Source organism: Nicotiana tabacum, chromosome 5 (assembly GCF_000715075.1).
Source record: "Nicotiana tabacum cultivar K326 chromosome 5, ASM71507v2, whole genome shotgun sequence".
NCBI classification, from domain to species: domain Eukaryota; kingdom Viridiplantae; phylum Streptophyta; class Magnoliopsida; order Solanales; family Solanaceae; genus Nicotiana; species Nicotiana tabacum.
In genome coordinates this window covers 76,790,448-76,803,388 of record NC_134084.1, presented here as the reverse complement: position 1 = coordinate 76,803,388, position 12,941 = coordinate 76,790,448, and positions in this window count along the sequence as shown.

Sequence of the window (12,941 nt, the reverse complement as noted above, 5' to 3'; positions counted from 1 at the left end):
TACTTTGGTGAAATGACACATCAATACCATCTAAATCCACAACTCATGCAATCCGCACACCAATAAGCAATAATCCGAACTTACTCAAATCATGAAAATGAATCAAATGAGAGAGCTGTACCGCAAGCTCACCAGTACCACCACAACACAATGCTGAGAACCCATCACACGTCGTAGAACCAGAACACATGAATCTAACCTGAAGGATCATACCTCCACATAACTTCACTCCAATGCGCAACCTCATCCAAACACTGGTCCACATGTAACACCTCAAGTCACTATGCTCAAATCAACAACCACGCGCAATTTGATGTCTAGAATCAAAAGCAAATCATCATAACCACAGTGAAGCAATTGACATAACATCACACAGACCCGAAAGGACATAACTGATATGCCATCCACCGAGCAATACCCAATACTCTTCCCGCTCGAATTCCACTGAGAGACCCCAATAAAACCACACCACATGTGCCTATAACCAACAAATCCTAATACCTCGCAACACGGAAAGGTAACTCATAGATCTCCCCAGATCACTAATAAGCTCAATAACAATCGAATCAACACATCCATCAACAATAACAACTAGGAGTCAACCAAGCCGAGTTAGGACACACATCCATATTGGCCTACCAATGAACCCCTTATCAAGGAATTTCTGAAGTTGCTCCTTCAACTCCTTTAACTCTGCCGGTGCCATACGATACGATGCCTAGCACCAAATCAATACCGAAATTAACAATCCGATCCGGCGACATGCCTAGCAGCAGGAAACACATCCGGAAAATCCCTCACCATCGGAACTGATTCAATGGTAGGAGTCTCTGCACTGACATCCATGACAAAGGCCAAATAAGAAAGACAACCCTTTCCAGCCATCCGCCGGGTCTTCAAAAAAATAAAACCACCCTACTTGGAACATAATCTGTCGAACCTCGCCATCAATCCATGCCATTCCTGGCATAGACAACGTCGCCATCTTAGATCAACAGTCTAGAATAACATGACACGGAGGCAACCAGTCCATACCTAATATCACATCCAAATCTGACATACTAAGTAACAAAGGATCCACTCGGATCTCCAAATCTATAACGCACACAAATCACCATATCCGATCCCATCTTCACTGCCCGAACATTTAACACACATTTAATACTCGATCATTCTATGAGGGATACTCTTATAATTCTTTTGTGCTACCAAGCAAACTTGAATATCAGCAGTCGATCCAACAAGAGAGTGCCGCAATACTAAGAAAGTATCCTTAACTCAAACACATCACCCTTTTCTGAAAACGTATACCCTCATCAAGCCATACAAGTCAGTGATATCATTTACCTAGTCATCTAAAATTGCCCGTGCTGCCTAAGAATTTATGACCTTCTTTTCAGAACTGAATCATGACCTTACACATGCAAATCTCAACCCTACACAACTTATCGCATATACCATGCCATCTTATGATAAATATAAGATCTTCATAATCCACTCCGAGCTACAAGAAACTACGTACTCACCAGCCAAGAACTTTTCCATTTGATCCCATCTAGGAGAAAATCACTATACATCCTATGCTCCTCATGCCAGTACAAAATATACACCTCCAAACAGTGGTAGAAATCATCAAGAACTCTCTGAATCCCCTTTGCACAAAATCAAACCATCAGGACTGATTCCTTCTAACTCAACCAAGCTATGCAAGCCATCAAAACCTAAGAGCATTGCCACGAAACATCTGTAGAAACTCATTACCTCATAAGCACCCAAAGAACTAATCATATCCCTTACCATGCCGATTCGACCTACTACCAAGTTGTCATATTCATCCAAGTTTCTTCTGAATTACCTTCGAATTGATACTTCTCCTTGCCAAAATACCGCAATCCTCAACCCAGACTCCCCACATGAGAGCCAAGCATAAAACCACACCGTCTAAGGCTCATAAGCCGCTGAATACTTTCTTAAATATCCTCAAAAGCACCACATGCAAAATACCTACCCTGAAGAGACTTCCTGTGAATCCAAAGCCATTACCTTCACCTTCTTGATACTGATATGCTGAATCCCATAATTAATAAAGAAGTGCCACAAGTCTTGACACCCTCCAATGTAAGCCTCAGTTTCTAGCAAAATACACATCCTAAAAATCTCCAATTATTACATGTAAATCTTGAATCCTTAAGAATCATTCTCAAGTGTTATCCACTTTGCTCAAACCTCAATTAGACTAATCAAACGAACCGGATGACCTGTGCTTCATTAGCACTCCGACACCGCAGAATATAACCTCACCTTAATGCAACCAAGCAACTTTTTGTTCTATGCACCGTACAGGTTCGATGACCTGTGCTCCATTAGCACTCCGACACCGCAGAATATAACCTCACCTTAATGCAACCAAGCAACTTTTTGTTCTATGCACCGTACATCCTTTACCAATAACAACTCAAGTCATTCAGTGATTCTCATACGCCCATAAAGCATAACATAAACTTTATTGAAATTTCCTTTACTCGAGCCATCCTCGGTCTCAACCTCCGTAAGCCATAACTGATTCACCAGTATGCCTCAAACTAGAACCAACATAGCACATAACCGTGCAATCAACTAATCAATAGCAGGATCCCTCACTTGGCTCAAAGCCATAAATCAAAACACACAATAACTCATAATGCATATACATTTTATCCCCAGCAGAGTCGCCAGAGCTGTCGCACCTCCTTTTAGCCGCGCCCGCGGGGCGCGTCGGGAGTTTTCTCCAATTAAAGGACAGTCGAAACGGGATTTGTTTATTTGTTTCAGAGTCGCCACCTGGGAATTTTGAGGCGTCCCAAGTCACCAATTATAATCCCTGAATCGAGGAGAATATGACTCTGTTTATTTTTCTGCGAACCAGAAATCCTGAGTAAGGAATTCTGTTAATCCGGAAGAAGGTGTTAGGCATTTCCGAATTTCGTGTTTCTAGCACGGTCACTTAACTGTTTTTATTATTGGCTTAATCATCTTGATTTTATTAAATAGATTGATGTTATCTGATTTTACTACCGCTTATACTTATCGTGATTAAGGACCTTCTTTGAATCGAATTACGCGTACGTATATTCGCGTTGTAAATTAAAAAGATGCGGAATTGTGTCACGCGCACGTGTACACAATTACTTTTGACAATATATTTATTAAGCACATTTTTTTTTTTCGAAATTGCGTTGAATCAAGAATGATTATTTTTCTTAAATAATGAACCGTACATATTGGATTTTTATGAAATTGATTTAATGCTTTTAGAAAAATCCTTTTATTAAATAATCATTCGAAATTGCGCGTACGCATAATTCGAAATTTTGTTTTTAAAGTATAATCAGGGTACGCGAACGTATCCCTAATTGCGCAACATATTTGCAATGATATTATGGAATTTTCAAAAAAAAACGTTTGTTATAGCACGAGAAACCTCGTTTTAAGATGTTCTTTAAATTTTTGGAAAATAATCCACAATTTATTAAATATCGACCATTGATTATAATTTCGAATATAAATCATATTCATTCCAATTATTCAAATTCAAAAGACAGAATAAAAATATGATTAATACTAACTTTAAAACAAATGTGACATATATAAATATGCCAAAGAATAAATTGCATATGAAACCGAAAATAAATAATTCATAAAGGAAGGAACTATTTTCCGAGAATTTTCGTGATTACTTAATGCAAATTCTATTTTTAATTACCATTGATTTAAGAAGTTGCCATTTGTGTATATACAACTCAACTTATTCTCACATGCTCGTTTTAATCTTAATAGACCTAATTATTTGGTCACTTTGTTTTATGAAAGTAGATAAGCATCAAATTTATAGAAAAGGCGTTATTATGCAAGTTAATTCAACAAAGTTACCTTACATATAACCTAACTGTTTGGCGTAAATATTCATAACGTTTTAACATCATGATGAGCTATACCAACTTACTTTACTCATATGATTATACCTGTCATCATACCATATAATAACTTATACCAACCTAAACAAAAAATCATATTTGTTACAAGATATTCTACTAATGTAACTTCTTAATCATTACATTTAACTAATGGTATTATGGGATGTAATCAATGGCCCATTTTTATGCCTCACTCCCTGTTTTGACAATTCACGTATATCTATACCAATGAGATTTCGGAATAGCTAACATTATTACAAAACTTTATATGAATTTCAAAATAAGACAATTTAACTCATAGCTATCAAATTGAATTCACTATTAGTTAACTAACATAAAAATGAAATTAGAACTAATGAACTTGGACAATTGGAAAATAACATTTCAATTCAAGCTTCATTGACGGGTCATGCTGAAATCTCTTTCCGACTTAAAATTTAAAAGACATATACCTGAAAATGGAGGTAGAAGAAGTAAGTTTCAGCAGTTACAGCAGTAACAAATTCAGTAGAATATACTGATAACACAGTAAATCTGATCAAGAATAGGATTCGAAGAGCCCAGATGCACAGTAAGATACTTTGAAAGACACTTCAGATTTTAACTGAACAGTGGAATCACACAAAGTTGAACAGATTCAACACGAGAACAATATTTCAGATTTTAGCTTTTCTTCAGTTACAAATTCAGTTTGTTTCTGATTTTCTGTTTCTGATGTTGTATCTGTGTGTGAGTGTATATGTGAGTGTTCTATTTTCGGTTTCCTTTCTTTAAAATCTCAACCCTCAAAATCTCTTAAAGATTATCTCTTAAAAATTCTCTCTGCCTTTCTTTTTCTTTCTTAGAATCTTCCTTCTGAAAAATTCTGCCCTTAGAAATTATCTATGAAAATTCTGTTTTTTCTTCAAAATTCTGTTTTTCTCTCTTAAAATTCTCTCTTAAAAATTCTCTCCAAATTCTTGTTAAAATTCTCTGTCTTCTGAACTGTCTGTCCAGCTCCTGTATTTATACAGGGCTGGTCCTAGGCAATTTAAGTGTTTCTTGGACCCCTTCTTCTTTTAAAAAAAACAAGAAAATCCCATTATGTAAAACCTTTTCCCTGATTTTCAGCAGCCCATTATCCCTTGTTCCCCATTAGTATCATTAACTAATAGCCACTAACATTACATTATAATATACTAGTACTAACACCCTGTTTTTTACTGCTCATTCCCAGAAATGCCCCTGAAATCTTGATGTTATTACTGAAAAATCAGAACCTATAACAAAACAGATTCTAAAATATGTACAAACTTAGTTATCTCCTGATTTACAGCTATAACCAATCCTATTAACTTCCTAACACAATTGCATTTGACCAACTTTTGCAAACTTGAATTCAAACTGGACATTACAGCAATATTATACTGAATTCAGAACTAACAACATATTACTGCAATTATCAAAACAATTCAGACTGGACTTAATACTGAACTAGAATCAAACACACACAGGATCATTGTCAATACTGACAATGTCCTGAAACTTTAATGTTCAGACAGTAACATATACAACATGCATTTGAATTCACTGATTCACAGACAATCATGATTTAATTGACGAAGCATTAATCAATTGACTATTTACAACATTTGTCAATAATTAGTCTAAAATAATAGAAGCAGACTGTTTTAGTCAACATTTTCAGAAATGAAAAAATTCGTAATATAATTAATCGACGAACTTAATCGAGTCGATTACACACATTGTAAATAACCACAACCAACAGAAACAATTCACATTCGGATTAAATAGACAGAAATGACAGAATTGATCAAAACAAATATGAAAAATTAACAAGCTATTAATACGGACAACAATACACGTAGAATACACAAAATAAATAGAAAAATACCTCTGAACTTTAATCAGACTCGATCCCAACTCAGCTTCGGATTTTTGTTTGAAATCAAACAGACCTTAGTCGAAGTATTTTCCACTGAAAATACTTCGACTAAGGTCGATTAAACCTCAATCCTTGAATCAATTTGGACAAAAAATCCAAAAATTTGGTATTTCTAGGTTTCCTGAAGGCTCGATTTGGGATCTAATCATTTCTGGTTAGATTCGAGAGAAACCAAGTATGACACAAGGGTGAGGGAAGCCTAGGGGTTGATTGGTGTCACTTTGGAACAGATCTGGGTAATTTTTGTTTGACTCGAATCTTCAAAAGAAGATTCGAGAAGCTCTGAAGTGATTCGAGCCAAACTATCTTCAGATCCATAACAAGGGTTGTTAGGGGAAGCCATGGTGTTAATTTGGGGTTGATTGGTTTAAGTCTGAACTTGGCTCGAATCTTCAAATGAAGATTCGAGAACCTCCAGGGAGATTCGAACCAAGCAGGTAACATATTCGGATAGAGGAGGCTCAGGGGGTTCTGGGGTGTTACTTTGGTGACCGGCGGCGTTGATGCCGCCGGGTTTCAGGCGAAGGGGAATAGGGGCGGCTAGGGTTAGGGGTTTGTTTGAGAAGATGATGAACAGGAGAGGATGGGGGGGGGGGTGTTTAGTTAGGGGCCGGGGTAAGGGTTTGGGATTTATATAGGGGTGGGATGGATCGATATCGTCCGTCCGATCAAGCAAGACGAAAGGCCAAGATTAATTCATTAAACCAAACGACGTCATTTGATTTGAAGTTGGGGTCGGATTGAATCGGGTTAATGGATCGGGTTATGGGTTGCGGGTAAGGGTGATGAGATCTTGGCCGTTGGTTGTATTTAATCCAACGGCCCTTGATTAGAGATGACCAAACGACGTCGTTTGGTATTAGCTTGGGACTGGGTCAGACTTGGCTGTTTGGATTGGGCTGTGGGGGGGATTTAACGTTTTGGGCCTGGATTTTAATCCAGGTCCAATTTTGTATAACTTGTGCTATTTTTTTTATCATTATTTTCTAATTTCATTATTAATTAACAAAAATCTTAATTAAAAATTATAAAAACAAAATTACCTTTACAAAGATATTAATTACCTTTTTAACAACTATTAACACATAGACAACATTAATCACACAGTGGAACATTAAAAATAGAACAAAATGCATATTTTTATGATTTTATTTAAATTATCTCTTAAATGCATAATTAAATCCTATATGCATGCAATATGTATTTTATTTTATTTTTATTTTATTATGACAAATATAAACATTTACGGACATAATACAAATATTTAACACCACGCAAATTCACAAATTACACAGTAAAAGAAATTTATTTTGATTTATTTTGGAGCAATTTTTCGTAATGCAAAAATCACGTGCTCACAGCTGCCCCTCTTTGTGCGGAAACTCGAAGAGTTTTCGTGCAAAGATAAAGTGAGCGGATACGAGCGATTTTTGCCCGTTCGAATACTCCGTGGGAAGCATTTTTAGAAAGATTTGACCGAACCTATGCTTCAAAGGTTTCCTACATATCCTTGGCTATAAAGGAATCAGGTCAATGTAGTTCGGGAATTTTTGGTAGCTGGGACTACCGTGGGACTGTGATGTTACTGCTGTTTCGTGCTGTTTTTACTGCTTACTGACCTCCTTATTACACCTTACTTTAAAGGAAATACAAAATTAAGCTAGATTATGGTACAGGAATTATAAAAATCTTATCTAGATCATGCCCTTGTTTCTTGTTGTCTTGATATCTTGGTGAATCTTGGGCATTTGGCTTATTCCGTATTCCTCTTGGAACTCTTTATTGTTTCTTGCTGGGGATTCTGTTGGACTCCTCTGCTTTATTGATTCTAAGTGTGCTCCTTTCTCACATGAGTGGGCTTTTGGTTTCAACACTTCAATTGCATTCCATCGTTCTTCAGGTGGGTGCCTTGACTGCTTCTTTTCTTTCTTCATCCTCATTTTCCAGGTGGACGCCTGACTTCTTCTTTTCTCATCCTCATTCTCCAGGTGGACGCCTGACTTCTTTTAATTTTCATCCTCATTCTCCAGGTGGACGCCTGATTTCTTCTTTTTCTTTATCCTCATTCTCCAGGTGGACGCCTGATTTCTTCTTTTCTTTGTCCTTATTCTCCAGGTGGATGCCTGACTTCTTCTTTTTCTTTATCCTCATTCTCCAGGTGGACGCCTGATTTCTTCTTTTCTTTGTCTTCATTCTCCAGGTGGACGCCTGACTTCTTCTTTTCTCATCCTCATTTTCCAGGTGGACGCCTGACTTCTTCAATTCTTTGTCCTCATTCTCCAGGTGGACGCCTGACTTCTTCTTTTTCTTTATCCTCATTCTCCAGGTGGACGCCTGATTTCTTCAATCCTTTGTCCTTATTCTCCAGGTGGACGCCTGACTTCTTCTTTTCTCATCCTCATTCTCCAGGTGGACGCCTGATTTCTTCTTTTCTTTGTCCTCATTCTCCAGGTGGACGCCTGACTTCTTCAATTCTCATCCTCATTTTCCAGGTGGACGCCTGACTTCTTCAATTCTTTGTCCTCATTCTCTAGGTGGACGCCTGACTTCTTCTTTTTCTTTGTCCTCGTTCTCCAGGTGGACGCCTGATTTCTTCCATTCTTTGTCCTTATTCTCCAGGTGGACGCCTGACTTCTTCTTTTCTCATCCTCATTCTCCAGGTGGACGCCTGACTTCTTCAATTCTTTGTCCTCATTCTCTAGGTGGACGTCTGACTTCTTCTTTTTCTTTATCCTCGTTCTCCAGGTGGACGCCTGATTTCTTCAATCCTTTGTCCTTATTCTCTAGGTGGACGCCTGACTTCTTCTTTTCTCATCCTCATTCTCCAGGTGGACGCCTGATTTCTTCTTTTCTTTGTCCTCATTCTCCAGGTGGACGCCTGACTTCTTCAATTCTTTGTCCTTATTCTCCAGGTGGACGCCTGACTTCTTCTTTTCTCATCCTCATTCTCCAGGTGGACGCCTGACTTCTTCTTCTTTACCAGGTATTTCCAGACACAAATATTGTATTTGCCCCTGTTTTAAATCAAAGAAAACTTCGTTAGTTTAAAGCAGGGTGGCTGGTTGTGGTATTCTTGCCGATGGTGATGTTTCTCTTCGTCTTTCTTTATTGCCTTGGAATGATTGAAAAGACTGTTTTGTCTTTGTAATTGATCCTTGACTATAGGATTTCCCTCTGTGTGTTTTCCTTCAAAATCTTTCAACTGTAATCATGTGCTTCTTTTGACTTTGCTGATCCTCTTTTGATTTCATCTTTCTTACACCCGTACTTTTATCTCCCACCTTTCGTGGCTGTATTTTGTAACCTTGAATCTTGGTAGTATACCTTGACATTCTTTCTTATTTGTTTAGAATAAAATTTATCTCAAAGCTTGGAGAAAGTAAGATTATTAGTAGCGAAATACGCTGATTTCGACAATTATAGAATGAAAAGAAAAATCCAATTTTTGGATGACTGTTGGAAAAGGAATAAAAGACTTATCTGATTGGAATTACTGGAACCAATGATCAGGGTATGCATTTCGGATTAATCAACCCAGTCTTTTAATCAATATCCTTTCAATTGTCTCAAGGAGTTTTCATTGATCAATTTTCCTCATTTTTCACTTCTCTACTTCCCTTTCGCCTTATGGTGCCTGCGAAGGTTTTCACCAATAAGACTCTCTCATTTTACTTTTCTCTCAACTTCCGTCGCCTTATGGTGCCCGTGTGGGTTTTCACCTATAAGACTCTCTCATTTTTACTTTCTTTCCTTGTTTGTACCACTTCATTTGCTTGCATCAGCATTTTTCTAAGATTGATCGAAAGGTCTTTTTGGTATAATGTTAGGAATGGAAAAGGTATTAAAAGCTAAATAGCTGTGGTATGGGTTTAAAATTACAACTCTTGGAATCTTCTCTTATTTCCAATACAATTCCTGCCCCAGTCTCTTGATTGGGGTCTCTTGATATTTCTTTTCCGTGCACATTGTGCATGTTGTGCACCCTATGACCGAGCCGGGAGGCGCCTACGTATCCTTCTTTGAGGAATCAGGTCAAACGTAGTTCACTACATAATAGTGAAGATTTTGATCTCTCTTTTTTATTTTTTTATTTTTTTATTTTTATTTTATTGATTCCAAGAGAGGTTAGGAAAGAAACAAGTATGGCTCAAAGGGGAAGCAAATGGTATAGTGTTTGGACAGCAGAATAAATTGCCTTTGTCATTTCAATCTTTGAAATAGTGCTAAATACAAACATTCAAAAGTTATGCATAATATCTCTTTACCGCGTCAGAATTGATCGCCATATCTATGCATTTGCCTTCAATATCTGTTAAACATAGTGCACTATTCGATAATACTCTAGTCACAATGAATGGTCCTTGCCAATTCGGAGCAAATTTGCCTTTTGCTTCAACCTGATGTGGAAGAATGCGTTTCAGCACATGCTGACCTACTTCGAACTTCCGGGGACGCACCTTTTTGTTGTATGCTCTTTCTATTCTTCTTTGATATAATTGACCATGGCATACTGCGGTCAATCGTTTTTCATCAATCAAATTTAACTGTTCTAGACGGGTTTTGACCCATTCATCATCATCAATCTTTGCTTCGGCAATGATCCGAAGGGAAGGAATCTCAATTTCTGCAGGAATTACTGCTTCAGTGTCGTATACCAACAAATAAGGGGTTGCTCCTACTGAAGTGCGAACGGTAGTGCGGTATCCCAATAATGCAAATGGTAATTTTTCATGCCATTGTTTTGAACCTTCTACCATTTTCCGCAGTATCTTCTTTATGTTTTTGTTGGCTGCTTCTACTGCTCCATTCGCCTTAGGCCGATATGGGGTAGAGTTACGATGTGTAATCTTAAACTGTTGACATACTTCTTTCATTAAGTTGCTGTTAAGATTAGCACCGTTATCTGTGATGATCACCTTCGGGATTCCGAATCGACATATAATATTTGAGTGGACAAAATCGACCACAGCTTTCTTGGTCACTGATTTGAATGTCTTGGCCTCAACCCATTTGGTAAAATAATCAATAGCTACCAGAATGAATCTGTGTCCATTGGATGCTACCGGTTCAATTGGTCCAATCACATCCATGCCCCAAGCAACGAAAGGCCATGGTGCCGACATTGTGTGCAACTCGGATGGTGGAGAATGAATCAAATCTCCGTGTATTTGGCATTGATGACATTTGCGTACAAAACTGATACAATCTCTCTCCATGGTAAGCCAATAGTAACCAGCCCGTAGGATCTTTTTTGCCAACACATATCCACTCATGTGGGGTCCGCAAACTCCTGAATGTATTTCAGACATGACAGTTGTAGCTTGTCTGGCATCTATGCATCTTAATAATCCAAGATCTGGTGTTCTTTTATACAGAACTCCTCCGCTTAAGAAGAATCCATTTGCTAATCGCCTGATGGTCCTCTTTTGATCTCCTGTGGCTTGTGCGGGATATATGCCCATCCTGATATATTCCTTGATGTCGTGGAACCATGGTTCTCCATCAAATTCTTCTTCAACCATATTGCAATAAGCGTGCTGATTGTGGATTTGAATATGTATTGGATCCACATAAGCTTTGTCTGGATGGTGCAACATTGATGCTAGGGTAGCCAATGCATCGGCAACTTCATTATGGATTCTTGGAATATGTTGGAATTCCACTGATTGAAACCGCTGACAAAGATCATGCAGACATTGTCGGTATGGTATGAGCTTCAAATCTCGGGTTTCCCATTCTCCTTGAATTTGATGTACCAAAAGATCCGAATCTCCCATGACTAAGATTTCTCGGATACCCATGTCTGCAGCTAGCCTTAACCCCAAAATGCAAGCTTCATATTCAGCCATATTATTGGTGCAATAAAATCGCAATTGAGCCGTAACAGGATAGTGATGCCCTGTTTCAGAAATAATTACAGCTCCTATCCCGACTCCTTTCATATTAGCGGCCCCATCAAAGAAAAGTTTCCAGCCAGGTTTTTCAATTTGCTCCATCTCATCGATATGCATTATTTCTTCATCGGGAAAATAAGTCTTCAACGGCTCATATTCCTCATCGACCGGGTTTTCGGCTAAATGATCGGCCAGTGCTTGAGCCTTCATTGCAGTTCTAGTCACATAGATGATGTCAAATTCCGTGAGCAATATCTGCCACTTTGCAAGTCTTCCCGTTGGCATAGGCTTTTGAAAAATGTATTTCAAGGGATCCAAACGAGAAATGAGGTAAGTAGTGTAGGATGACAAATAGTGTTTCAATTTTTGAGCTACCCATGTTAGGGCGCAACATGTCTTTTCCAGATGAGTATACTTAACCTCATAAGCTGTGAACTTCTTGCTAAGGTAGTAGATGGCCTGTTCTTTTCTGCCAGTGAGGTCATGCTGCCCCAATACACATCCAAATGAATTTTCCAAAACCGTCAAGTAAAGAATCAAAGGTCTTCCTGGCTCTGGCGGGACCAACACGGGTGGGTTTGATAAGTACCCTTTTATTTTATCGAACGCTTCCTGACACTCATCGGTCCATTTGACTGCAGCATCCTTTTTTAACAATTTGAAAATTGGCTCGCAGGTTGTTGTGAGCTGAGCAATAAACCTACTGATATAATTTAACCTTCCCAACAAACTCATTACTTCAGTTTTGTTTCTTGGGGGTGGCAGTTCTTGGATGGCTTTGATCTTTGATGGGTCTAGCTCGATGCCTCGTCGACTGACTATAAATCCCAGCAATTTTCCAGATGGAACTCCGAATGCGCACTTGGCAGGGTTAAGCTTGAGGTTGTACCTGCGAAGTCTTAAGAAGAACTTCCTCAAATCCCCAACGTGGTTGGTCTGATGCTTTAATTTTATGATTACATCATCCACGTATACCTCAATTTCCTTGTGTATCATATCATGAAACACTGTGGTCATTGCTCTCATATAGGTTGCTCCGGCGTTCTTCAAACCGAATGGCATTACCCTGTAGCAATAAGTTCCCCATGGTGTGATGAATGCCGTCTTTTCTGCATCTTCTTCATCCATTAGAATTTGATGATATCCGGC